Below are 25,842 nucleotides of genomic sequence, written 5' to 3' on the forward strand. Positions count from 1 at the left end.
TCTGTTTTTCCTGAATTTTGACTATGAGATTCATAGACAAGCCCAAACATCACAAGTACATTTGTAACACTGAGATGGTCTCTCTTCTTCTTCTTCTTCTTTGTTTGTTTTTTTGGTCTGTCATCTGAAATCTACAATTTAACCCAGTGATTCCCAAAGTAGGTATTGCGGGGGGGGGGGGGGGGGGGGGGGGGGGGGGTTTGAGGAGTTTGGAAGATATTCTTCAGTCAGAGATCACTCCTGCCACCTTTTCCCACCCACTCCACCTTCCCTGCACTCTCTTCACCTCTTTACCACACTCTCCATTACTTTGGATAGTTGACCCCAAGAATTTAAACTCATCTAACTTAAACAAGTTTGTAAGAAATAAGTAAAAAACAAACAAACAAACAAAAAAACCTAATGGATACATGATTTTTTTTTAATTTGCAAGTTTGAAATGAATAAATAATAACAATTAAGATCCATTATCATGTTATTAAAGATTTATTTATTTAAGATACATGATTATATTATTATTATTATTATTATAACCCCATTTTGTTATATGTTGCAGATGACCTCAAACAAAAGATGTCATTTTATCATCTAAATAATTTTTTAAGGTGAAATACGCTCAAATATTATAATTGTTTGTACTTTATAAGTATCAAATGTTTAGTAACTAAAGCATTACAGTCACAGTAAAGCATTATAGTCACATTAAATGCATTTAAAATTTTGCAAGGTATGTTCCAAACATTAAGATTTTTCTAATCTTTGTTTTTCACGTTTCACTTCTTAAAGTACAGGTTTAGTTCAACTAGAGACTCATTGATATTCATTGAATATATCTGTTTCTCAAATATCTTAAAGAAAACAAAAGCCTGTTGATTAATATGAAGTCATTAGCATAAGAGATTGTGCTAACGATGTAACATTTTATGCTACATCCTTATTCCAAAATGGATGAAATTAATTTTGGAATAAGGCTGTAACATAACAAAATGTGGAAAAAGTGAAGCGCTGTGAATACTCTCCAGATGCACAATACATTAGTCATTTCATCTAAAGTATATATTTGTCCTGAAGTGGTTGAGCAAAAGAAAAAAGAACCAAAAAAGACATTGTAGGATCATTACAAGTTCATTCATCATGTTTGTTCAACATTGTGAAAAATGTAGGCTCTCAGAACTAAGATCTGATCCCTTCAATATTTTATTCTTCACAGCAAAATGATGCAAACATAGCACCTGTGATCAGATGCCACCATATGTGCTTTTGCGGTAGCTGGGCCCAGTACAGACTGTGAAACAAATTACCTCCTGATTTACGTGCTATTTCTGACCCAGCATTTTTTAAATCAAAGCTCAAGACTTATTTATTTGAACTGGCTTTTAATACCTAGTGATGCTATGACATATTTTAACTCTATTGTGTGTTTGTTTTATTTTTGTGAATTCTTGATCTTTGATTTTACTGTAAAACACTTTGGATACTGTCTGGCTGCTGTAAAGGACTATAGAAATAAATGTTGATTGATTAATTAACCACAGAACATCACTCCGGCTGTATTTGGGTTTCGCTGCAGAATACGTCTGCAAAATATTTGTCTCTCGTCATTTGGAAAGTTTAAAGGGAGTGGCTATGGAAGGAGCAAACACACAACAGCCCAGTGGCGATTGACAGCTGTGCCATAGCAACAGTTTGGCTAGTTGCCAGGCTACTGGGGGTTGCCAGGCAAAAGGTTTCCATGGCAACCTTCCTTTTGCCATCTTGGTATATGAGGCTGGCGTCAACCAAAGCCGATTAGGGCAGAACAGAGCGCCACTTTCACCTGGGAGGGAAAAATGTGCATATTTCAGCAGATCAGAGCTCTGACATTACAAACAGCTCTTATGTGACATTACTGTGTGACACGTGTAGCATCGGAACTAGGCACCCATCATTATTTTAAAAACCAGCTCTTAAGGCAACATTTTACAAATGAACAAAAGTATTTTTCTTTTCACAGATTTGCATCATGTTTGTTTCATCACAACACCATCTGCAGTTTTTGGTCACATGGCATGCTTAAGTTAGCTGTTAAAAAAGACAGCCACCAAATTGTGTCCTTGCCGGTGACGTATGATGTGAGATATTTTGGGTTTTTCCCAGATTTATTTCTTTGTAGAGACTCCCATCGCGCGACAGCGGTGATGGAGGCTGGAAGGAGAGCGAGAAAGAGAGAGAAGGATAGCTGACATTGGCACAATTACGCTGCATATCTGCGTGATTTGACTGAAAATATTGCAGAGGAGGTATATGTGGGTATGAAAGGATGGCCAGCTTGCACAGGAGGGTGGGGTGGGGGTGGGGGGATAAAGACAGAGTGTCATTAAAAGGGAAAGAGGCGGGAAAATGGAGGCCCATGAGAGCTGAAGCACAGAAAAGGTTGGGTGAAGAAATGGCAGTGAGCGGGGTGTGCACTTCGGGACAGGAGAGTGCAAGGGAATGAAGAAAGAGAGGGAGCAGCAGACAGACAGAAGAGGATTAAAACTAAACCTTTTCCAGAAAAGAAAGGAGGAAGAATGAAGGAGGAGATAGGTTCAGTCATTCGTGTCACATCATGCTACTGGGAACAGCTACAGAAATGTTTTTGGGCTGTTTTCCAGTGCACCTTTCTATGTTTGCATCTTTCTCTCCCTGCTGCACAGTTCATCCAGAGGTCTGCAGAAAGAAAGGTGGTACTTCTGCACCTCTGCAGAAGTCACCCAGATTTAGAAATCCCAGCTGACAGCAGGCTGGTGATGGCAGCGTTATAGCACACAGTATTTAACTACACGCAAGGGAAACCTATCAGATTTCATTAAGGCCAACCAGACACATAATTTGGATAAAATGTTTCAGTGTGTAATTGGATAAATACAAGAAAACAAACAGCTTTCAATAATAATGGCTGGATCGTTTACATCTTTTACAGGCTGATGTCATACATTAAACTGAGTGAAGATCATGATGAGATTTTTGGATTCATGTGACACAAATTGAGAAATGTGATGGAAATTTGCAGTGTCAGCACTAGGGGGCAACAATTGCTAAGAAATGGTTTGACTTAATAGAAGGAACACGTGAAACTAAAAGCCTTTGTGGTATAAGAGGCTTATATCTATTGTTTAATTCTATGTTGTTGAGTTTGTGTCGTGTTTAAGCAGTCATGTTAAATACATGACACAAACATGACTGCTGCATCATGTTGCAAAGACACAACTGAGATTGAAGATTAGAATTTATATCCAGCTTTATAGCATCATATATTTGACCCTGCCAGCTATTTTTCTATTACTTGTGTTTAGTGGTTGCATATTAATAAATTATGCGTGCAAAACTCCTCAACCTGCAGGCAGAGATGTGGCTTTTCACCTGAAATTATCTCTTACAGCTGTTGGGCATTGTGGCAGTTGTAGCACTCACTCTCATCAAGTTGTACAGCAAAAACTTGGAATCTTTCATGTGGAGGTCATAATTTTTTTTTCACTTTTATTCATCCATTGTTGGAATACCAAATGTTGGGACATTTCACTTTTGAAAGTAGCTCAGACACTGTATCATAAGTGTTGGCTGCTGAAAGTTTTTACACGGTATTTTAAATGGACATGCCACAAACAAACATAAACACTGAAAAAGAAAAATTTTGAACCCACTTTGGTAACACTCAAATGAATTAGGTTGATCCAAATGGACTTAAAGCTATAGAGCCTTTCAAATTTCACCAGACTGAGAAAATGTAGTTTCTAGTGAATTCCAAGCATTGTAATGTAGGTTATTTTGTAACATTTTGCAAATTACAGCTCATTTTAATGAAGATGACATATTTATCTGGGGAGAAATCCCATAGTAAATATTGTCTCTTCCTTCATCGCCAACATGCAGATTAACTACAGGAGGAAGTGCACATGTGCATGTGTGATGTTTTAAGACACCTGTGACCCATCTTACATTAACATCCATAGATTTTTGTAAATCACTTTTAAATCTACCAAATGTTGGTCATAGCATCTGGTCCCTTGAATTTCTCCCCCTCAGGGGTTGAAATTCTAAATTCTTTCCAGACAGCATGATTTTGACTCTTAATTGGAGAATTGGAGTTAGCGGGTATAGAAAATGGATGGCTGGCAATATCATATTATGAATCCCATATCTAAATGCTAAAGAATAAAATTATAGTGGTGCCAAAGAAAATTCTTTTTATTACTTGAATCTTAAAAACCCAGTGGCACTATACTTTTAAGTAATATATATGACCACTTAACTTGATTTAGACAATCTTAACTGATTTGAATGTTACCAGTTGGAGTGATTTCATTGGGTTTTCTCTCTTTTCAGTGTAATACAACAGCAAAAAAAGAAGTGGTGGGCAACAAATTCTCTTTCAAAAAATAATTAATTAAAAAAAAAAATTGAACTTTTTTTTAATAAAGGACAGTGGAAATGGCCTGTTTAAAAAAGGTGGAAGAACCACATTAGTTTGGGTTTTTTTCTTTAATGCATGGTCAGCATGACCCACTCAGAATAGCTTATTGAGGGAGAATTTAACGATAATATATCAGTGCAGTTAGTGCACGACACAGAACAAAAGAATGAGCGAGGTTGGAGGTAATTGGCTGAAGTTACAGGCAGGTGGAGCCAGACAGGTATAAAGTGTTTGTAGTCTGACACCTGCGTCCTGCTGGTGGAGAGTGTGTCTGGAGAGCAGCTCGACAGTCTGTGCTCTGCAGCGTGAGGTAGTTGGTTGTATGGTTTCGCATAATAAACAGCACGGAGATAACTGTACAACCTTCTAGCTTTCCCTGCGGAGTCACGTCTTGCCACATCTGACGTCCTCCAGAAGAGAGGTGAGTATGTCGTTCCACTGCCAGAGGACACTTTTCGGCTGTGTCACCTTCCGTTCTCTTGAGGTCGAACCACGTTTTGTCTCCATGAGCAGAATCTGTCTAAACCCTTCATGAGCCTGTTTATTTTAGGTGCAGTACTGCAGGTTTGTCAAGATGACAGCCTATTTAGTAAGTTCCAGGTTCATAAATGAGAAATAGTTCGATCAGGTTTTAGTCCCCAGCCAGAACAAAGTTTGGCAGAGGAGTTTTGTCACTCTGTGCCATCTGTTTATCTGTGTGTCCTGTCTGTCCTTCTGTCTGTACATGTTTAGCTTTTTAAATGGATGAGGATGCCATCAAAGATCAAATGTGTTTGAATGGAAAACCATCATTCACAGAAATCTAGATATTGTGTTTTCAGAAGTATAACTATGAATGCTGACTACAGTCGTACAGTTGGATACGGAATTATTAGGACGTGCATTAGATTATGCAAGAGAAGTGAGTACAATATCACATAAATGCCAAGTAGTTCATAACTGTATCACCTCAGAATGGTCACATCATGTCAAAGTTGACAGCAGTATGGTAAATCTGTTGTGAGTAGGCAGTTCTCAAAAACTGAGTGACTGTGAAAGAAGGAGACAGGTGAGTGAATCCACCAAGACACCCATGACTATTATACACTATAGGCGTCTGTGGCTGTTTTGCATTTCCCATTATACAGCTTCATGGTGTCTGGAGAAGAGAGGATTTCAACACAAGAAAACGTCAAATCTAGGCTCAAAATGCCAGTGTGCCTTCTGGCAAATTGTACCAGAAATGTCATGTTTTTGTTCTTTTTATTCTTTTGTTGTTGTTTGTTTTAATCATTTGTATGGATTGCAAGGATCATATACAGGTTCACGTTCTGTCCAGGGTGCGCTTCACCTCACGCCCTAGTGACTGTTGGGATATAGGCTCCAGTCCCCGCGACCCTTATGTGGCATAAGTGTTTGAAGAAGATGAGTGAGTGAATGAGAATTAGAATTATGAATAGTGTGCCATTTCTCCAGTCACATCCCCAAAGCTTGTAATGCTTTCATCTTGGAAGCTTCCCTCAATTAGCATGCAGTACAGTACTGCTTATATGTGGTGAGTATAACAAACTGTCAAAGAGTGCTGGCCCTCACAGACTTGGCTTGCATGAAACGTCAGATGGACGCACACGGCCCTGGGGAGCTTGAGATGCACAGCTACAGGATGGACAACCTTGGAAATGGGAAATGGTCCAACAAACCTGGGAGCGAGTTTCCTTGATTCCACCCGCAGCGGCAAATGCCTAGTGGACAACCACACCTTTTGACCAGAGCAGTAGGCAGGAGTAATAGTCCTCTTACGATCCACAGCTGACTTGTAGATGGCCTCCGATTTGTTGAGGGTCTGGCGGACTCCCTCCCATGTCCTTCTGCATCTCTCTAGCAGGGCCAAGGCGGACGGGACCAGGGAGTCTGACTCTGTGGATGTGAAGAAGGAAGGTTGAAAACCATGGACAATGTGGAATGGTGCGAGCCCAGCGGACGAGGAAGGTAAGGTGTTGTATGCCCATTCTACCCAGAGTAACTGTTCAGACCAGGTGGCTGGATGTTGACGTGCAGTCCCTTTTCGAGTTCCTGAATAATCCATTCTGACTGACTGACTGGACTGGGGGTGATGACCGGAGGACAGGCTAATAGACACTCCCAATAGGCGACAGAACTCAGCCCAGACACAAACTGTGGTCCATGGTCAGATACAATGTCCTGCGGAAAACCGTGATATCTAAAAACATGATTAGAAACTGCCTCGGCCATCTCCTTGGCTGACGGTAACTGTGGCATGGGAATAAAGTGTGCCATCTTGGAAAGACAGTCTACAACAGCTAAAATTACTGTGTTGCCATGTGACAGCGGGAGACTAGTAACAAAGTCCACAGAGATATGTGACCAAATTCCATGAGGCACTGGGAGAGGAGCTAACAATCCAGATGGTCTGTGGGTACTTGACTTATACATGGCACATGTTTGACAGGCATTTACATAATTGCAGACATCATACCTGGCCACCAAAACCATTGCTGTACCACTGCTAAAGTCTTGTTTATACCAGGGTGACGTGATAACTTGTTCAAGTGTGCCCACTCGATAACCTTCCCCCTCAGCGAATCCACAACAAACAATTTACCCTGCGGACAATCACTAGGGCAGGGGTAGGCAACCTGTTCCAGAAAGAGCCATGAGGGTGCAGGTTTTCTTTGCAGCCACTGACTCCACCAGGTGATTTTACTGATTAATATCACTTTGAGCAGATGGAATCAGTTAATCAGTGAAATCACCTGGTGGAGTCAGTGGCTGCAAAGAAAACCTGCACCCTCATGGCTCTTTCTGGAACAGGTTGCCTACCCCTGCACTAGGGGGTGCCAGAGCTCCAGTAGCAGCTTTAACCTTGGTTCCAATATCAAGAGTGAGAACTGAGACAAAACACTTTTCAGGCAAAATTGGTTTAGGTTCCAGGGAGGTCACATCAGGGCCGAATGAGCAGGAAAGAGAATCAGTCTTGGTGTTCTTAGATCCAGACTGGTAAAAGAGTACAAAATTGAAGCGGCTAAAACACAAAGCCCAGCGGGCCTCCCTGGCATTGAAATGTTTTGCAGAATGTAAATATTCCAGATTCTTGTGATCTGTCTAGACCAAAAAGGGAGTCTGGACCCCTTCAAGCCAGTGACGCCACTCCTCCAGGGCCACCTTAACAGCCAGCAGCTCGCGGCCTCCACTTGCATGATTTTGTTCAGCCGAAGTCAGCTTTTTAGAGAGGAAAGCACAGGCATGTAGCTTACCGTCTGCGGGGCTCCCTTGTGAAAGCATTGCCCCGATCCCATTGTCGGAGGCGTCTACCTCGACCACAAACTGCTGGCTGGGATCCGGGAGGAACAGCACCGGAGCTGACGAAAAATGTTGTTTCAGGGCCTGAAAGGCTGTCTCACACTCCTGCACCCAAACAAATGATTTGTGAGGAGAAGTAAGGTTATATAAGGGAGATGCTAATGTGCTAAAATTATGAATAAACTTTCAATAGAAGTTAGCAAAACCCAGAAACTGCTGTACTTCCTTGCGGGTGTGGGGTGTGGTCCAGTCTTCAACTGTTGTCACCTTGGCATGATCCATCCTGACCTCCCCCTCAGACAGCACGAACACCAGAAAAGAAACTGAGGATTTGTGAAACTCGCATTTCTCTGCTTTCACATGCAGCTGATTTTGAAGTAACTGCTGTAGGACTGACCAAACATGCTGTGCGTAAGTCTCTTCATTGGGAGATAAGATGAGGATGTCATTTAGGTACACTACATCTGCACTACATCAATGGCAAACTGCAAGAATTCAAATGCTTGCATAATTGAGTTTGAACTACAATGAATTACAGTGTCATCTGCATAAAGATGTTAGAAGGCATTTGATAGATTTGCACACAGATCCATAATATAAATTGTGAACAAAATAGGTCCTAAAATTGAACCTTGAGGAACACCCTTTGTGACCTCAAGCAAAGTAGAACTAACACAAAATGGCATAGTTCCAAATTAGAGGTATAGCCCCCTAAGATAGCATTACGCCACACAAGGTGGCGTGATGCTATCTTAGATTATAAGCATGCACTACTGGCTACAAAGCCGGCCTATTATTCTGATTTGATCTTTAAAAACCAGCATAACTCAAAGTTTTTGTTTGACACGGTAGGGTTTCTCATTAGTGGACGGCCACCTGTTATTCACTCTCCCTTTTCAGCACAGGACTTCCTGGATTATTTCAAGAAGAAAATTGAGCGTATCTCAGAATGCCTTGGTCCAACCACCACATCCTGCTGTGGAGGTGGATGTTACAACTGAGGTGTTAGGGTTAGATTTACAGGTTTTGATGGTATCTCTCTAGGTGCACTTGATCCCATACCACCAAAACTGTTTAAGGATCTATGGCCCATTCTTGAGCCGACTGTGCTGGAAATGATAAATCTCACTACCTTCTGGATCTGTTCCTAAATGTTTCAACTCTGCAGTGCAAAAAAAACAATTACTTAAGAAATCCAGTCTTGACCCTAGTGTACTGAAAAATTACAGGCTGATATCAATCTATCATTTTGTTCTAAAATCCTGGAAAAAGTGGTTTTCGCGGCAGCTTGTGGACCACCTTACTGAGAATGATCTTTTTTACCCACTGCAGTCTGCTTTTACGAGTAGAAAAAAAAAATCACTCCACATAGACAGCACTTATTAAAGTAGTGAATGATCTTCTGCGAGAAATGGACTCGGATACCACTACAGTCTTGGTGTTGTTGGATCTCAGTACTGCATTTGACACCATTAATTATCATATTTTACTTGATAGGCTGGAGAATTGTTTCAGGATTACTGGAACTGCCCTTGTGTGGTTGACGTCTTATCTGTCCGGTTGTTCTCATTGTGTTTTGTGCAATGGCACTACCTCTGATTTGATTGATTGAGAAAAGTGGTCACATATTTGATTTATATTTATTTGTAAGTACTAGCTATTAGCGTTTACTCAATATTAACATTGACTGGTTGTCTTCCTCAGTGGTTGCCATCCAGGACCTGTGGCAGTTCCATGGTGTTGTGTATGTGGCGAGGCACAGCACCATCTCATGCTCCCAGACTTGAGTTGACTTTAATACAACCAACATGCCTAAAGGTTTTGCACAGTACTGTGTAGCCAATATATTCAGTGTCACTTTTGTGTCATTTTTACCCCTCAGTCTGTAATAGGCCGAAGGGGTATTGTCACCCCAGCAACTGAGCAGCTGGGCGGGCAGGCATTTGGTGGCATCAGCCATTGGTTTTTTAGCGTGAATGCTGTGGAATGGAGAGACCTAGGATCACCAAACTCACAGACCTTGGTCAAGTTTCAAAAACCAAAAGGTCTTGCTAATACTGCAGGAATTTGGCCACCCAGGGATTTCACTAACATGGAGGCTGAAGTGTCACAAATGGTAGTTTGACAGATTTAACACAAACACGTGTAATAATCTGTAACACTGCATATTTACAGTATTTATTGCTTTCCCCGTAATTTTATTTGTTGTAACACATTGTAATAAATCCATCAAGCAAAAATTTATCTGCAGCACAAACGTGTACAGTATCACATTCACTGTACTCACTAAATATACAAACCCTTCAAAAACAACGACTCCCCCAGAGGCTGACGGGTATTAGGTGCTCCGCTCAGTATTTTTAGCCGTTGAAACCAAACACAATGCCCATTACATCACGTGCTGAAATAGCACCAGCTACATGCATGAGCTGCAGCCTGACTGTGATTGTTGTGCCTGTGCCCGCAATAACACGTGGCTCTGATGGGAGCTGCAGCGGGTAGTGTAGCTTTGTCTCAGTGTGACGCCTCCATACAAGGGGACGCATGTAGCCAACAATATACACTGACACACATGCTGTGTTGCCACGTGCTATTGTGTCACTATGTGATCTGATTTAACTCTACACGTTCATCTGTACGATCCAGCAAGGCAATTCTTTAATCAGGAGTGCATAGGATGCAGAATGGATGAAAAATGCAATCTATAAAACACGTTGTTATTGTTGTTATACTATTTCATTCTGTTTTATTGCCCCGCAACCGCCATCCTCCTCCTCCTCTTCCTCGCATCCCCAGACTGCTGGTCGAGACAGCAGCCATCTGCAGTGTGTTATAGCTGGCTGTGTTCCCCTCCTTCTAGGGGAAATGGGGGCATATATCAGAATTGTGCTGATTCGACACTATAGCGTTCTTTATCATCCCGACACCATGCTGCTCTCCTGCCCATATAGACAGTTGAATGTCTGACAGTTGTGAGGTTTGTACCTAAGACGAAGCACAGTCTGCCCTGCTTCTCTCTCTTTGTCACACAAATCTTGTTTCTGTCACTGATTTGGACGCATTTTACCCATTTTCCAGCCTGGCAGATGATGCATGCTGTACGTATAGTTGAGTCGATTCTCCTACGGGAAAGGCGTAACCCTCGTTTCTGTTACTGAAGATGCTTCTGTGCAGATCTTGAAGCATCTGCATGTGCAAAAATGGAAGTTTTTTTGCTTCTCTGTGCAAATCACAGTTTGCTTTTTTGCTTTTGCATAGACATAGTAAGTAATAAAAGCTACAGTGCCATCTCCAGTCTCTCAGGAACTAGAGCATCCCAATCCGTAGACAGACAAGGCAGACCCCATCCCAGACTGATGATGTCATCCCTATGGATTATTCCCTGTGCTTTGTCTCTTAGTGGCACTGCAGAGTGCCGCCGCAGTAACACACATACCTGTCTGTGGTGTTCAGGTCCTGGTGCCGCTCTGCTTTCCCCTGCTGTGAAGCCAAAATGGCGTCAAAATAGCCTCTGTCTTAGAAAAGCCTGCTCCAAAGCAGACACAGGAGTCGAGACAAACACTCAGACGTGGGAACACGAATGTCTTCTAAAGCGTTAATGTTTTGTCAGTCTTTGTACAGTACACAAATTTGTCTGTGATATAATGCAGGATCACACTGAGTATACACCTTGCACATGCACACTTTGTCCAGGATGGTGTAAAACACAGAGGAGCAGTATATTACAAAAGATATTATAAAGACACTGAGAGTGTTGTGTCTTTTTTAAATGCAGATTTAGGTGGCACACTGTGTGACTGCAGCTGTGGAGGAGTCCTGTCATGAAATGACAGTCACACAGAGAAAGGACCCCTGGAATCGCTCATGAGACATAAAGTGGAGTGTATGAATATTCACCAGGTATTATGAATCAATAGCATTGTGTTTTATTCCAACCTACATTTGTAAAAGAACTTGCAAAATTATGAAACAGAAAACTGATCTAAAAGTCTAGAAAGAAGGTACTGATTCCATTTATTCATCAATTCAGATATTTATTTGTATAAGATTCCCTAAATGTTACAAAAGATCAATGCGGCTCTTTGCTGCCTTAATGTTAATATATTTGTATATGTGTTCAGAATAATAGTAGTGCTAAATGACTAAAAAGATTAATCCAGATTTTGAGTATATGTCTTATTGTTACATGGGAAACAAGGTACCAGTAGATTCAGTAGATTCTCACAAATCCAACAAGACCAAGCATTCATGATATGCACACTCTTAAGTCTATGAAATTGGGCTATTAGTAAAAAAAAAAGAAAAAAAAGTAGAAAAGGGGGTGTTCACAATAATAGTAGCATCTGCTGTTGACACTACAAACTCAAAACTATTATGTTCAAACTGCTTTTTTTAGCAATCCTGTGAATCACTAAACTAGTATTTAGTTGTATAACCACAGTTTTTCATGATTTCTTCACATCTGCGAGGCATTAATTTTGTTGGTTTGGAACCAAGATTTTCTCGTTTACTAGTGTGCTTGGGGTCATTGTCTTGTTGAAACACCCATTTCAAGGGCATGTCCTCAAAGAATAAGGAAACATGACCTCTTCAAGTATTTTGACATATCCAAAACTGACCCATGATACCTGGTATGCGATTTTACGTAATTATTGTATGGCCTTGCTTACAATATAAAGCGCCTTGGGGCAACTGTTTGTTGTGATTTGGCGCTATATAAATAAAATTGATTGATTGATTGATATATAGGCCCAACACCATAGTAGGAGAAACATGCCCACATCATGATGCTTGCACCACCATGCTTCACTGTTCTTCACTGTGAAACTATGGCTTGAATTCAGAGTTTGGGGGTCATCTCACAACTGTCCTGCGGCCCTTGGACCCAAAAGAACAATTTTACACCTACAGTCCACAAAATATCCTCCATTTCTCTTTAGGCCAGTCGATGTGTTCTTTGGCAAATTGTAACCTCTTCTGCACATATCTTTTATTTAACAGAGGGACTTTGCGGGGGATTCTTGCAAATAAATTAGCTTCACACAGGCGTCTTCTAACTGTCACAGCACTTACAGGTAACTCCAGACTGTCTTTGATCATCCTGGAGCTAATCAAATGGGTGAGCCTTTGCCATTCTGGTTATTCTTCTATCCATTTTGATGGTTGTTTTCCATTTTCTTCCACACGTCTCTGTTTTTTTTGTACATTTTAAAGCATTGGAGATCATTGTAGATGAACAGCCTATAATTTTTTGCACCTGCGTATAAGTTTTCCCCTCTCCAGTCAACTTTTTAATCAAACTACGCTGTTCTTTTGAACAATGTCTTGAATGTCCCATTTTCCTCAGGCTTTCAAAGAGAAAAGCATGTTCAACAGGTGCTGGCTTCATCCTTAAATAGGGGACACCTGATTCACACCTGTTTGTTCTACAAAATTGACAAACTCACTGACTGAATGCCACACTGCTATTATTGTGAACACCCCTTTTCTACTTTTTTTTTTTTTTTTTACTAATAGCCCAATTTCATAGCCTTAAAAGTGTACATATCATAAATGCTTGGTCTTGTTGGATTTGTGAGAATCTACTGAATCTACTGGTACCTTGTTTCCCATGTAACAATAAGAAATATACTCAAAACCTGGATTAATCTTTTTAGTCACATAGCACTACTGTTATTCTGAACACTACTGTATATATGACAGATTTCATCAAGATCACAGAAATAGCTTGAGTGAAATGTATTCAAAGAATCAAAATAGCTCATCTTATGAGGTAAAACATAAAGAATCAAAGTTATCCCAGATCCACATTCTGAACACAAAATTTTATGTGTCTAGTGTCCATATGACTAGGTAAAATAAAGTTAAAAAGATTCAGAATCCAACTCCTGATCCTGATCCAAGCTGTGATTGGTTCATAGTTGCGACAAGATTAATCAATTCACCAAGTTCCATAGAGATGGTCTGAAAACTTTTCACGTGACGATGCCACTGTGTTCAGGACCTCTGAGATCAAAGAACACCAGGGATGAGCTTGTGGATTCATGAGGTCACTGGACAGAGGTGTTTGGCGATGGCCGTACCTTTCAAGGGGAACATTAGTCCAGGGGTCTCATTTATCAAACTTTTGTACAAACAAAATTTAGTTTGTGTGTAAGCACAAAAAAAATCTACTTATCAAAAAGGTGTATACTGACTGTTTGCATATCAGTAAGTATCAGCTGTTGATAAACCCCACGCCTTCTAAACCATATGCATGCCCTCATTTAACCATATGTGGTAACAGAACATCCATTTGTTGCTTGTGTTCTTCACCGGAATAAGAGAACGAGAGCGAAGGAAGGAAACTTTTGTGAACAGAGACCAAAGTACTTGTGTGTGTTGGTGTTGGTGTACTGTTGTTTAAATTAGACATCACATTCCTGTATGGACATAATTTTAAGAAGCTTTAACAATCCAACTGCAAGAACAAGCAGAAAACAAGAACAATCAGAGATTTCTGACATCCACCAATCAGGAGCCGGATCACCTCCAAAATTTAATGGAGTCTTCCATGGGCTAATATGTATCTGTGTTGAAAATTTCATCAAAATCTGTGTAGTCTTTTTGATGTAATCCTTCAAAGCGTATCTAAAATGAAATCTTGATCCAGAATCCGGATTCGGATCCAGGTCACCTCCAAAATTCAGTGCAGTCTTCCATGCCTTAATGTCTATCTGTGGTGCAAATTTGGTGAAAATCCGTGAAGTAGTTTTGACGTAATCCTTCACAGACTATCACTCTAAAAATCATTACTGTGTTCTACTCAATTTTTTTGGTGAAACATTTTACACTTTAAAATATTGAGTAAATTAAAAAGGCTTTGAAATCATTTAACTATACTTGATGATCTTGGTAAATCTAAGTAAAAATATTTTGTATATTAGTCCTTTCCAAATATTTTGAATGAACTTTACCAAACAAATTAAGTATATTTCATAAAATATAATTTTTTAAACAAATGCTATTTTATTTCAATGAAATAAACTCAAATAATAAATGTAAAGTTAAGATAAAATTAACTGTTAAATTTTTAGGCATTTCATTTTGTATATCCAACTCAATCAATTGAATGTGTTTCAGAGATTTTATTAAGTCAGTATAGCTGTTTCTTACTGTGATTACTTACTGAGGCCACTGAATTAACTGAATTACATTTTAGAGTGTATATAAAGTGAAACTTGATCCAGATCACCTCCAGAATTGAATGGAGTCTTCCATGGCCTAATATGTATCTGTGTTGAAAGTTTTGTCAAAATCTGTTAGTTTTGATGTAATCCTTCAACGTGTATATAAAGTGAAATCTTGATCCAGAATCGGGATTTGGATCTGGATCACCTCCAGAATTCAGTGGAGTCTTACATGCCCCAATATCTATCTGTGGTGCAAATTTGGTGAGAATCCGTGAAGTAGTTTTGACATAATCCATCAAAGAATCAGAATCAGAATCACCTTTATTGTGATTCTGATTCTGATTCTTTGATAGATTATGTCAAAACTACTTCATAGTCCATCAAAGAATCAGAGACTATATAAAATGAAACTTGATGCAGAATACAGATTCAGATCAAGTCCAAAATTTAATGGAGTCTTCCATGGCCTAATATCTATCTGTGGTGAAAACTTCATCAAAATCCATGCAGTAGTTTTGACGTAATCCTGCTAACAGATAGACAAATAAATAAAAGCAGGTGATTTTTATTACGTTCTTTGCGGACATAGTAAACTCTTCCCAAATAAAATTTGAGCAATGAAAATCCCATGGGAGGAGGTTATGTTTTCGGTCGAGTTTGTTTGTTTGTCTGTCTGTCTGTTTGTCAGCAGGATAACTCAAAATATTTTGAACAGATTTTGATGAAATTTTGTGGAGTGGTTGGAAATGACAAGAGGAACAAGTGATTAAATTTTAGTGGTGATCCGGATCACGATCCGGATCCAGGAATTTTTTAAAGGATTCTTCACCATTGCGGGATAGGGGGAATTTTGACATTCTAGTTTCTAACTACACAAAAACAACGCAGAAAGGCTTGAAAAAAATTAGGGTGTAACATAGTCAAATGTTCTATCAAACAACAAAGTTTGGTGATCTAGTGATCCAGAATATGCAAAAATATAGGGAAAATAGAAAATGTGTCAGTGTGAGGTGACAAATGAAGCTAGAGATGCACAACTAACACCAAATTGTAGCTGAATCTGTACTGATTCAGTAAGGCGTCATCAGATTTGATGTAGCTTCAAATGTTATGGAGCTAGATCCAGAAGAAAACCGCCATGACCGAAAATCATTTTTATACAATAACTTTAAACTAATAAAGACATAAAAGTGATTCCAAGTTCTAGTGGTATGTTTTCATGGTCAGGATGTCAACTATAAAGGAAGAAAGTGTATCATAGTTTTGGTTGTAACACTGAATTGTTGAATAGATCACTGTGCCAAAGGAGGGAATCTCTTTAGGGTCAGTGACCCTATGGCCTTGTGTAGCACATGCAACACTTTAAAAATAGTTCTATTTCAGAATTACTGTTATTTATTTAGAGAAGTGTTTCATAATGTTAAAAAAAAATTCATATATTTGCAGTTTAGTTGAATAATAAATTGAATTTTGTCTCTTATTTCTTATATCTTATTAGATCCTTACTCTGGATGGCATTACCCTGACCTCTAGTAATACTGTGAGAAATCTTGGAGTCGTTTTTGATCAGGATATGTCATTCAAAGCGCATATTAAACAAATATGTAGGACTGCTTTTTTGCATTTACGCAATATCTCTAAAATTAGAAAGGTCTTGTCCTCAGAGTGATGCTGAAAAACTAAGTTCATGCATTATTTCCTCTAGGCTGGACTATTGTAATTCATTATTATCAGGTTGTCCTAAAAGTTCCCTAAAAAGCCTTCAGTTAATTGAAAATGCTGCAGCTAGAGTAACTAACGGGGACTAGAAGGAGAGAGCATATCTCACCCATATTGGCCTCTCTTCATTGGCTTCCTGTTAATTGTAGAATAGAATTTAAAATTCTTCTTCTTACTTATAAGGTTTTGAATAATCAGGTCCCATCTTATCTTAGGGACCATCGTAGTACCATATCACCCCAATAGAGCGCTTCGCTCTCAGACTGCAGGCTTACTTGTAGTTCCTAGGGTTTGTAAGAGTAGAATGGGAGGCAGAGCCTTCAGCTTTCAGGCTCCTCTCCTGTGGAACCAGCTCCCAATTCAGATCAGGGAGACAGACAACCCTCTCTACTTTTAAGATTAGGCTTAAAACTTTCCTTTTTGCTAAAGCTTATAGTTAGGGCTGGATCAGGTGACCCTGAACCATCCCTTAGTTATGCTGCTATAGACGTAGACTGCTGGGGGGTTCCCATGATGCACTGTTTCTTTCTCTTTTTGCTCTGTATGCACCACTCTACATTTAATCATTAGTGATCGATCTCTGCTCCCCTCCACAGCATGTCTTTTTCCTGGTTCTCTCCCTCAGCCCCAACCAGTCCCAGCAGAAGACTGCCCCTCCCTGAGCCTGGTTCTGCTGGAGGTTTCTTCCTGTTAAAAGGGAGTTTTTTCCTTCCCACTGTAGCCAGTGCTTGCTCACAGGGGTCGTTTTGACCGTTGGGGTTTTACATAATTATTGTATGGCCTTGCCTTACAATATAAAGCGCCTTGGGGCAACTGTTTGTTGTGATTTGGCGCTATATAAAAAAAAATTGATTGATTGATTGATTATTTGTTTTTGTCTATAAGCACATGCAATATCAATATCAGTGCTCAGATGACAGTAGCTTCTGGGAAAGGTGCAAGTTCCAATAAACTGTGATGCCAAGCGCTAAGGATACATGCTATCCAGTCACAGCAGATGAAACTTTTTTTTACTACTGAGCAAACATCATTGTTAAACTTTTTTAGGTTCAGTGATTTCACGGCGTGTAGATGTTATGGCGTCAGTGACCCCATGGCCTTGGCGGAGGTTTGCACTCTCCAAGTGCTTCTAGTTTTATATAAAATTGCAAGCGGGAAACTATTTGATTCTTGCCTAGTAGTAGCAGGCGGACATCGAGGTGCTTGTTGCTCAGGTCAAAAGCTGCTGTTTCGTTCACTCAGGTGTCTTCTGTAGGGTTTGATGCCAATCAGGCTACATATCTTTCTAACTAGACATAATTATTAACTGGAACTAATTCCAGAAAACAAAGAACATAATGTGGTTGAGGTTGCATGCTTTGATAGCAGCAATGTTTTGTAGTTGCAGTTTTCTGGTTCTACCACTAAATGCTACGCCCACACATGGTCAAAGCTGTGTGTATATTTACACACGTTCCGAAACTGGTCAATTCCACACTTGTTTAGGGTGTCCTGGTGCCTTCCTGTCTTACTGTATGGTTGTGAGACTTGGACACTAAGCAGTGAGCTAAGGTGATGACTGGACATGCTTGACATTAGGTCCTTTCAAACAAGTGGTTAATTAGGGAGACACAGATGAGGAGTATCACTTGCATTATGAGGGATGACCAGCTATGACATTTTGTGCATGCATCTGCCTCAGTGTTGAGGACCACAGCGGCTGGAGAAGGCCAAGAGCATGCCCATGTATCACCTGGGTGCAGCAGATAGATTGCTCCTTTAAGGAGATGGAACCAGGTGTCTGGCTGGACGGTTGTCATCCAGGACCAAGGGTGGCTTTGTAGTGTGATGGAAGCAGCGCCGTGTAACAGCTCTGACCTGATCACATAACTCCTGTGATGGAGGTAAATAACATTTTTAAATATACAGAAATAAAATCAGTCACTGTGCAGTTGTGTTTGTATTTGCGCTTGCTGCGTGACACACTGGCGATATTCTCAATTGTACAACACGGTCATTTATGACGGGTCATTAATGATGCTTGCACGTCAAGTGTAGTGTTTATGCTCCGTCTCACAGAACAGACAGCCGATCACTGAGGCCAAATTAGATTTAGTTTCATTTCTGAATTTCCCTCTGGGCTTCATGATTCTGTTATCTGACAAGTACAAGTGCAGCTGTGTATCTCGTAGCACAGATATTGTATTAAAGCAAGTGTTAGCATCTGAACAGACTGAGCAGGTCAACAGAAACAGCAACAACAACAAAAAGATGCATTAAAAATAGCACACAGTATTAAATATGCAACCTGCTGTGTCTCCACGTGTGCAGCCAAAGGTTCGGGTGTGCATGCAGGTTTTATGCTTTCATTGTTTTGTGTCATTATTATCTGTCTGTCTCTCTCTTTCTGCGCACTGTAGATTAGTTTGGTTGTGTGAAGCATCCAGCTGTGTCGTCACAAGAAGTGTTCTAATCACGGTAGTGCATTCTTGTAATTGGCAAACCTCTCCGCTACAGGTTCATATAGCATGTTTCATGTCACTCCAGCTGCAGGTTGCAGTTCTGACGGAGCAACGCCATAAATCCTTTAATCAATTTTATGATGGTATGATTGCTGTACACACAGGATGAAGCAGTAATGCCGGCCTCTCAGGTTCACGAGACTCCCGGGCTTCATATTTTCTCTCTATTCTCATCCTATTACAGATTCTGACCCTCCCCCTCCATCCCCACTTTCTGCTGTAGCCTCCCTGCCAGCCACCCCCCCACCCCGTCTCTCTTTTCTCTCTCACACTGAACTCACTGCACCCTTATTCACTCCCTCATTCTATCTCACACACGTTCACACACACACACACACACACACACACACTTGCACATAGCTCACAGACTTGGAAGAGAGGGGTGGGGTGGGGGGGAGGGTTACCGGGGTAGGAGAGATGCTTGAAAACCACGAGACGAAAAGAGAGATGGAAGGATGGCGACTAGAGTGTAAAGGAGGGAGACAGAAAAGGAAGAAAAAAAAAGATTTTGAAGTATGCACACGTGAAGCTCTCCAGAAGCAAGAGACAGGCAACCAGAGGATGAGACGGTGAAAGCAACTCGGAGGGTAAACATGCATGTTTGTGTGTCTGTGTGTGTCTTCTGGAAATGTGCTGGTGGAAGAAACAAAAAAAAAGAAAAAGCTTTTGTCTCTGATTTTTGTGTTTGCAGGTTTGTGTCCATCTGCAAGAAGCCCTGCAGAAACAAAAGGTGAGCTGTTGTTGATAGTCAGGTAGAGAGAGGGAGAGGGGGAGAGAGAGAGAGAGCGCACAATAATGGAATCAATAGTATTGTCTGTAACCTACCTGCCAGTGGGCTTGCTGTCTGGCCCCAGCACAGACCGTCAGAGAGCGCGCTGCTTCACAACAGAGGGAACGCATGCTGGCACTGATTTAAGAAGGAAAGAAGATGCTGAACGTGAGGTAATCTTTTTTTGTTATTATAATTCCTTATGTTTTTACACACAGGGTGTCCGAATATGCAAAGTTACCCGCGATTGGATATATGTTTTTTTATTATTATTATTACAGAAGTGTCATATTTTAATTTGAAGCTTTGTCACCTTTTCACAGTAAAACAAGTTGACTCTTTAAGTGCACAGTCGGAAATGTGCATGTATGTATTCTGTGAAGTTACATCTTGTAAGTGCACACAGTATATGTATGCAGTTTTCACTGTATAAATGTGCATGAATCCGCTGTAGTAACGTGCATGCTTTAATTTCTGTTGCGTCATATGATGCAATCAATGCTGACGTTTGTTTTACTAATAAATCTGTTTCAGGTTATTTGAAATAAATCATAAATACGTCCACTGATGTATTTCACGGCATTGATTTCACAGCTGGTCGCAATCTTTGGATCTGACATTGAGTAAAATGAAGTGAAGTTACACTTTTATATTCTAAAATCTTCATTCAGGCCTGTAGCTTTAATTTAACTGCACTGTTAGAAGTACACATACATTTATGTGTTTTATTTGATGCAGAAAATGCTGCATGAACACTGCACCTGTCATCTCATTCATGCTTCCACAGCAGATGTGTCATAAGATGCACAAATGTTCTTTTTTTTTGTGCTAGCCTCAGTCATAACGTGTCATTAACGCTGTCTAGCAGATGGGGGCTTTTCCCTCTAGTATCTACAGAAAATTCATTTTGTTTGGTTGCCATTTTTGTACAGTAATTATTCTGGTTTTCCAATATTGTTTGTTATAAAATTGTTTTTTACTTTATTCACAGTCTGATCTGTCTTCTTTTTCTGTCTAACAAGCGTCTGATCTCATTCAGTAAATGGGACCAGGTGTCCGCCTCTTCTTGTATCGTTGATAAAACATCAAGCGATACGAGTATTACACACAGATGTTGTCGGTCTGAAATGATGATAAAGGATTTCCACTGGACTGTTAAATTGTCTTCACAGGGAGGCAGTGAAGGATCAGGCAGTCGCCCCTCAGTAATAAAGACGTGAAAACAGTTTAACCTTTTTGGATAAATGTGCCTTGGATGTGATTTAAGTGATATTACAGACTATAATCAACATTTCAAAGCCCTTCAACGCCCTGACCTTCAAACTATTCAGTGCTGTAATTTTTCAGTGCAAACATCATAAATTCTGTTCAAAACATGTGACATTTTACAGAAATTGTTTCCATTAAATTAAACATCTGCACTCTGTGCTCAGCTGCTGCATTGCTGGTGTGTGTGTGTGTGTGTGTGTGTTTTGCGACAATTACTTTTGAGGCACACAATATGTCAGAATTGTATTTGCTCTGTGTAATAATGGAACTGATCTGTTTCATTTGTGAGCTACAGCAAACCGGCTGCAGAATCCAAGTGTCAGATGAGGTCATGTCTCGCCTCACGACACTAATTTTTTTTTTCCTTCTCAGGCTCTTCATTCATTAAAGTACTTTGTATTTTAACTTTCCCTGAGCTCTTTAATTTGACAGTATGCCCCTCTGTCCCTGAGACCCTTAACCTGTGAGGTCAAAGCAGGTCACAGGTGAGGTCCTCGGGAACAGGGCTGCATTCAGTTTCAACGTCCCGTAAAGCAGGAACCTGTTGACTGTTTGAGTGCACTATCAACCTTTTTCTCTTAAGTAATTGTTTGATATTTCCTTCTGTTGTTAGGCTGCTTCCTACACAAGACATGTCTTATGTTCAGATGATTGTAATTTATCAAGGAGAAGAAACAGAAAATTGCAGCATAAATTATCTCAGGGGGCTGATCCTATTGGCTGGCTTTGTGGCATAACCCTCAGTGGGGACCAATAGGAAGACAGCCAAGGGTTGTGACCCCGTTGAACTTCTCACCTTCAAAAAAAAAAAAAAAAAAATTTTAAAAGCTGCTGGAGGCATCAGTACCCTATGTGCATGATGCTACAAGTTGCACAGATAAGTTATGTTGCATGTTACCTGATTAATTAAAATTAATAATAAGTCAAACATATGTGAATTTATTTAGAAATAAGCTGTTTTCCTGCTTTTAGTCAGTAAATTTTATTTGTATAGTACTTTTCAAGAGCAAATGTCACAAAGTGCTTCACAATAAAGCCAAATAAGTGAAAAACAAATAAGATTTAAAAAGTGAACAAACGAAACAAAAGTAAGTGTTAACAAAAAGGTTTTTAGTGGCTTTTAAGTGTCCATCGTATCAACAACTCTTAAGTACAGTGGGAGACAATTTCAAAGAATTGTATGGCTGCAGTTGGTCTTCTGTAGATGTAGGCAGGTGCCTGGCAGTGCAAGGCTCTAAATATTATCTCAAGAATGTTGACCTGGATTCTTAACTTGATCAGAAGCCACTGTACATACGTAGGTATGGGTGTGCCATGAGACCTTCTGGATGACTTGGTCAGAAGCTTAGCACCAGCATTTTGGACCACTTGTAACTGGTATAGTGATATATTGTGAAGTTATTGTAGTCAAGGATATAAAAGAATGTATAATGATCTTTATGTCAGTTATGAAAACAACAGTAAGCCTGAATTTTGCAGTGTTCCTCAGGTGGTAGAAACAGTTTTGATCTAGTGTATACGTTGGTGCACACTCAGCGTGGCTCATAGAGACACTTAGATTTCTGAAGGTAGATTTTAACAGAAGATAAAGGGTGAAAGCTTTCCATCACCTTCAGGACAATACCAGCTGGAGAAGAAATAAGGAATTCTGTATTATGTTTAGATGTAGAAAGTTATTAGCCAATCTAAGAGTCGGGTCAAATCAATAGTCATGTTTGTTAAAATGTCAGCAGGCAATTTTGAACAATTCTGAAGCCTAAATGAAACATAATATTTTTTTTAAAAGTACTTATGTGCTCAAGAGGGCACGAGTATACAGCCAGCTATCCCAAGACATATTTGAGGAGTGTTGTTTGTCTTTCAGCTATCAGCAGTTACCAACAGCAGATCCAGTACAGACCTGCCTTGGGATTTGGCAACAGTTTCACACCAGACCAGTTCTACAGAGAGAAATGTGCAGCTTCTGGAGTTCCGAAGCAGTCTCCCAGCCAAGTACTAATCGGGACCTTCTCTGCTTCCCTTCTGAGATTGGACAGGATCAGGTGCACGAAAAGCAGGATGGCTGCTAGAACATGTTTGAGGAGAGAATGACTGAACCTGTCCAAGTGGTTGGACAGCAGTTTCTCTATAATACACTGGCACACTGACCAGATGTCAAAGAGTTATTGATGATTGAGACCACATAAGATCCAGTGGAATCAGGATTATTTTTAAACAGATAAACTGATATTATGCCAGAGGAACTAACTTTGGTGAGCTCTTTTAACCAAATTGGAGAAAAATTCTCCAGGATTATCAACCAGGAAAGGCAGGGTATGGGGTTGGGGGCGGTAAATGAGGGAATGATGATTGCTTGTATGTCCTTTAAGACTGAGAGAACGTTGCTGCACTCATCAAGAGCAAAGATTGGAACAGCAAGTGATACTGGAGAGACAAAGTTACTGATGTTTTCAAGAGTTTTGGAATTAGCTCACCTATTTTATATAAGATTACAAAAATCTACAGGTCTGCGATCTCTGAAGTACTGATAGTGAATTGTAGATAAGTGGATTTTCATTGTGCTGGTGTGTATCCCTGGACACTGTCGCATGAAGTGTGTGAGATTCTAGGACTGCCCTTGAGCGGGATGCCAGTCCATCACAGATCACTCCTGCCAAGGCCGGTAAACATTTACAGCTGGATGGACTGGGACGGTGCAGATGAGGTGTCTTGTCCAAGGACACAGCATGATGAGGTATCAAGCTCAGGTTAAAATATTGGTAGTCCAGCTGAGCACAAGTCATAAAATTATGAGCAGGTGTGCTCAGAAGAACAAATACACTTATTGATCCAAGGAGAGAAATTTATTAAAAGAGCCGATCTGGTTTTAGGCAGCAAATTTTTCCAAAGCTGAAAGGCAGTGCTCATTAAATAATTGTACTTGAGAATCAAGATAACCATCTGGCATAATAATAAGGCTTATAAAAGACAGCAGAAAGCCTTTCTGCAGAGAGATTTAGGAATGCAAGAGTTAACATCACAACAGAAAGAACAATATCCAAATTAAAAGACAAAACACAACTATGATCAAAAATAAAATGACGCTCAGAAAAGCAGAATAAATTTTTAAACCAAGATTTGAAAACGAGGTTCAGAGTATGTCCTCTGCTTTGTGTCAGACCTGTGATGTCTTGAGTAACATTAAAAGACTATTGCTTAATTTATTTATTGGAAACATCATCAATATGAATGTTGAAGTCACCATGATTCATAAGTATAGATTCTGTAACAACAGGCAATTAAAAAAAATCACTTAATTCTAGCTGTGTGCATGTCTCCCTCCCTTATAAAACAATTCAGTATGTATCTGGAAACAAGAGCTGTGATACGATTCGGGGACAATAGTTTTTTATTATGGAACATTCCAGTGCAGTTTGATTCGGGGCAGTATGATGCAATCCAGTGCAATTCTTTGTTTAATGTAGACATTTGTGTGCCATGATAAAATAAACCAAAAATGGCTTACCTTCAAATATATATTTTATAAAAGACAAGGGAATTTAAAGTACAACCCCAATTTCAATGAAGTTGGGACATTGTGTAAAATGTAAATAAAAACAATACAATGATTTGAAAATCCTCTTCAACCTATATTCAATTCAATACACCACAAAGACAAGATATTTAATGTTCAAACTGATAAACTTTGTTGTTTTGGTGCAAATATTTGCTCATTTTGAAATGGATGCCTGCAACACCTTTCAAAATGTTGGGACGGGGCAACAAAAGACTGGGAAAGTTGTTGAATGCTCAAAGAACACCTATTTGGAAACAGGTGAGTGTCATGATTGGGTATAAAAGGAGGTCTCAGCCATTTACAAGCAAAGATGGGGTAAGGATCAACACTTTGTGAACAACTGCGTGAAAAAAATAATCCAACAGTTTAAGAACAATGCTTATCAACGTTCAATTGCAAGGAATTTCGGGATTCCATCATCTACAGTCCATAATATAATCAGAAGATTCAGAGAATCTGGAGAACTTTCTACACGTATAAGTGGCAAGGCTGAAAACCAACATTGAATGCCCGTGACCTTCAATCCCTCAGGCGGCACTGCATTAAAAACTGACATCATTGTGTAAAGCAGGGGTGGCCAAGTTCGGTCCTCGAGAGCCACATTCCTGACACTCTTAGTTGTCTCCCTGCTCCAACATACCTGAATCCAATGAAAGGCTCATTAAAAGTCTGCTAACGAGTCTTTCATTGGATTCAGGTGTGTTGGAGCAGGGAGACAACTAAGTGTAAGGAATGTGGCTCTCGAGGACCGAACTTGGCCACCCCTGGTGTAAAGGATCTTACCACGTGGGCTCAGGAACACGTCAGAAAATCATTATCAGTTAACACAGGTTGTGACTACATCTACAAGTGCAAGTTAAAACTCTACCATGCAAAGCAAAAGCATTACATCAACAACATCCAGAAACACCGCCACCTTCTCTGGGCCTGAGTTCAATTGAAATGGACAGACACAAAGAGGAAAGGTGTGCTGTGATCTGATGAGTCCGCATTTCAAATTGTTTTTGGAAATCATGGATGTTGCGTCCTCCAGACAAAAGAGGAAAAAGACCATCCAGAATGTTACAAGCGCAAAGTTCAAAAGCCAGCATCTGTGATGGTATGGGGGTGTGTTAGTGCCCATA

The 25,842-nt window shown here is 40.0% G+C and overlaps 3 long non-coding RNA genes across 3 annotated transcripts; all 3 read left to right on the forward strand.

Moving 5' to 3' along the window:
• Positions 1 to 12,987: 12,987 nt before the first annotated feature.
• Positions 12,988 to 24,652, forward strand: LOC117514576. The gene is made up of 3 exons (XR_004561903.1): positions 12,988 to 12,999; positions 15,019 to 15,022; positions 23,960 to 24,652. It is a non-coding gene; the product is annotated as an uncharacterized LOC117514576 (long non-coding RNA).
• Positions 18,177 to 20,039, forward strand: LOC117514575. Its single transcript, XR_004561902.1, has 3 exons — positions 18,177 to 19,711; positions 19,816 to 19,854; positions 19,957 to 20,039. It is a non-coding gene; the product is annotated as an uncharacterized LOC117514575 (long non-coding RNA).
• Positions 21,471 to 21,963, forward strand: LOC117514578. Its single transcript, XR_004561904.1, has 2 exons — positions 21,471 to 21,750; positions 21,793 to 21,963. It is a non-coding gene; the product is annotated as an uncharacterized LOC117514578 (long non-coding RNA).
• Positions 24,653 to 25,842: the final 1,190 nt, after the last annotated feature.

This window comes from Thalassophryne amazonica, chromosome 7 (genome assembly GCF_902500255.1).
Source record: "Thalassophryne amazonica chromosome 7, fThaAma1.1, whole genome shotgun sequence".
In the NCBI taxonomy this organism is placed as follows: domain Eukaryota; kingdom Metazoa; phylum Chordata; class Actinopteri; order Batrachoidiformes; family Batrachoididae; genus Thalassophryne; species Thalassophryne amazonica.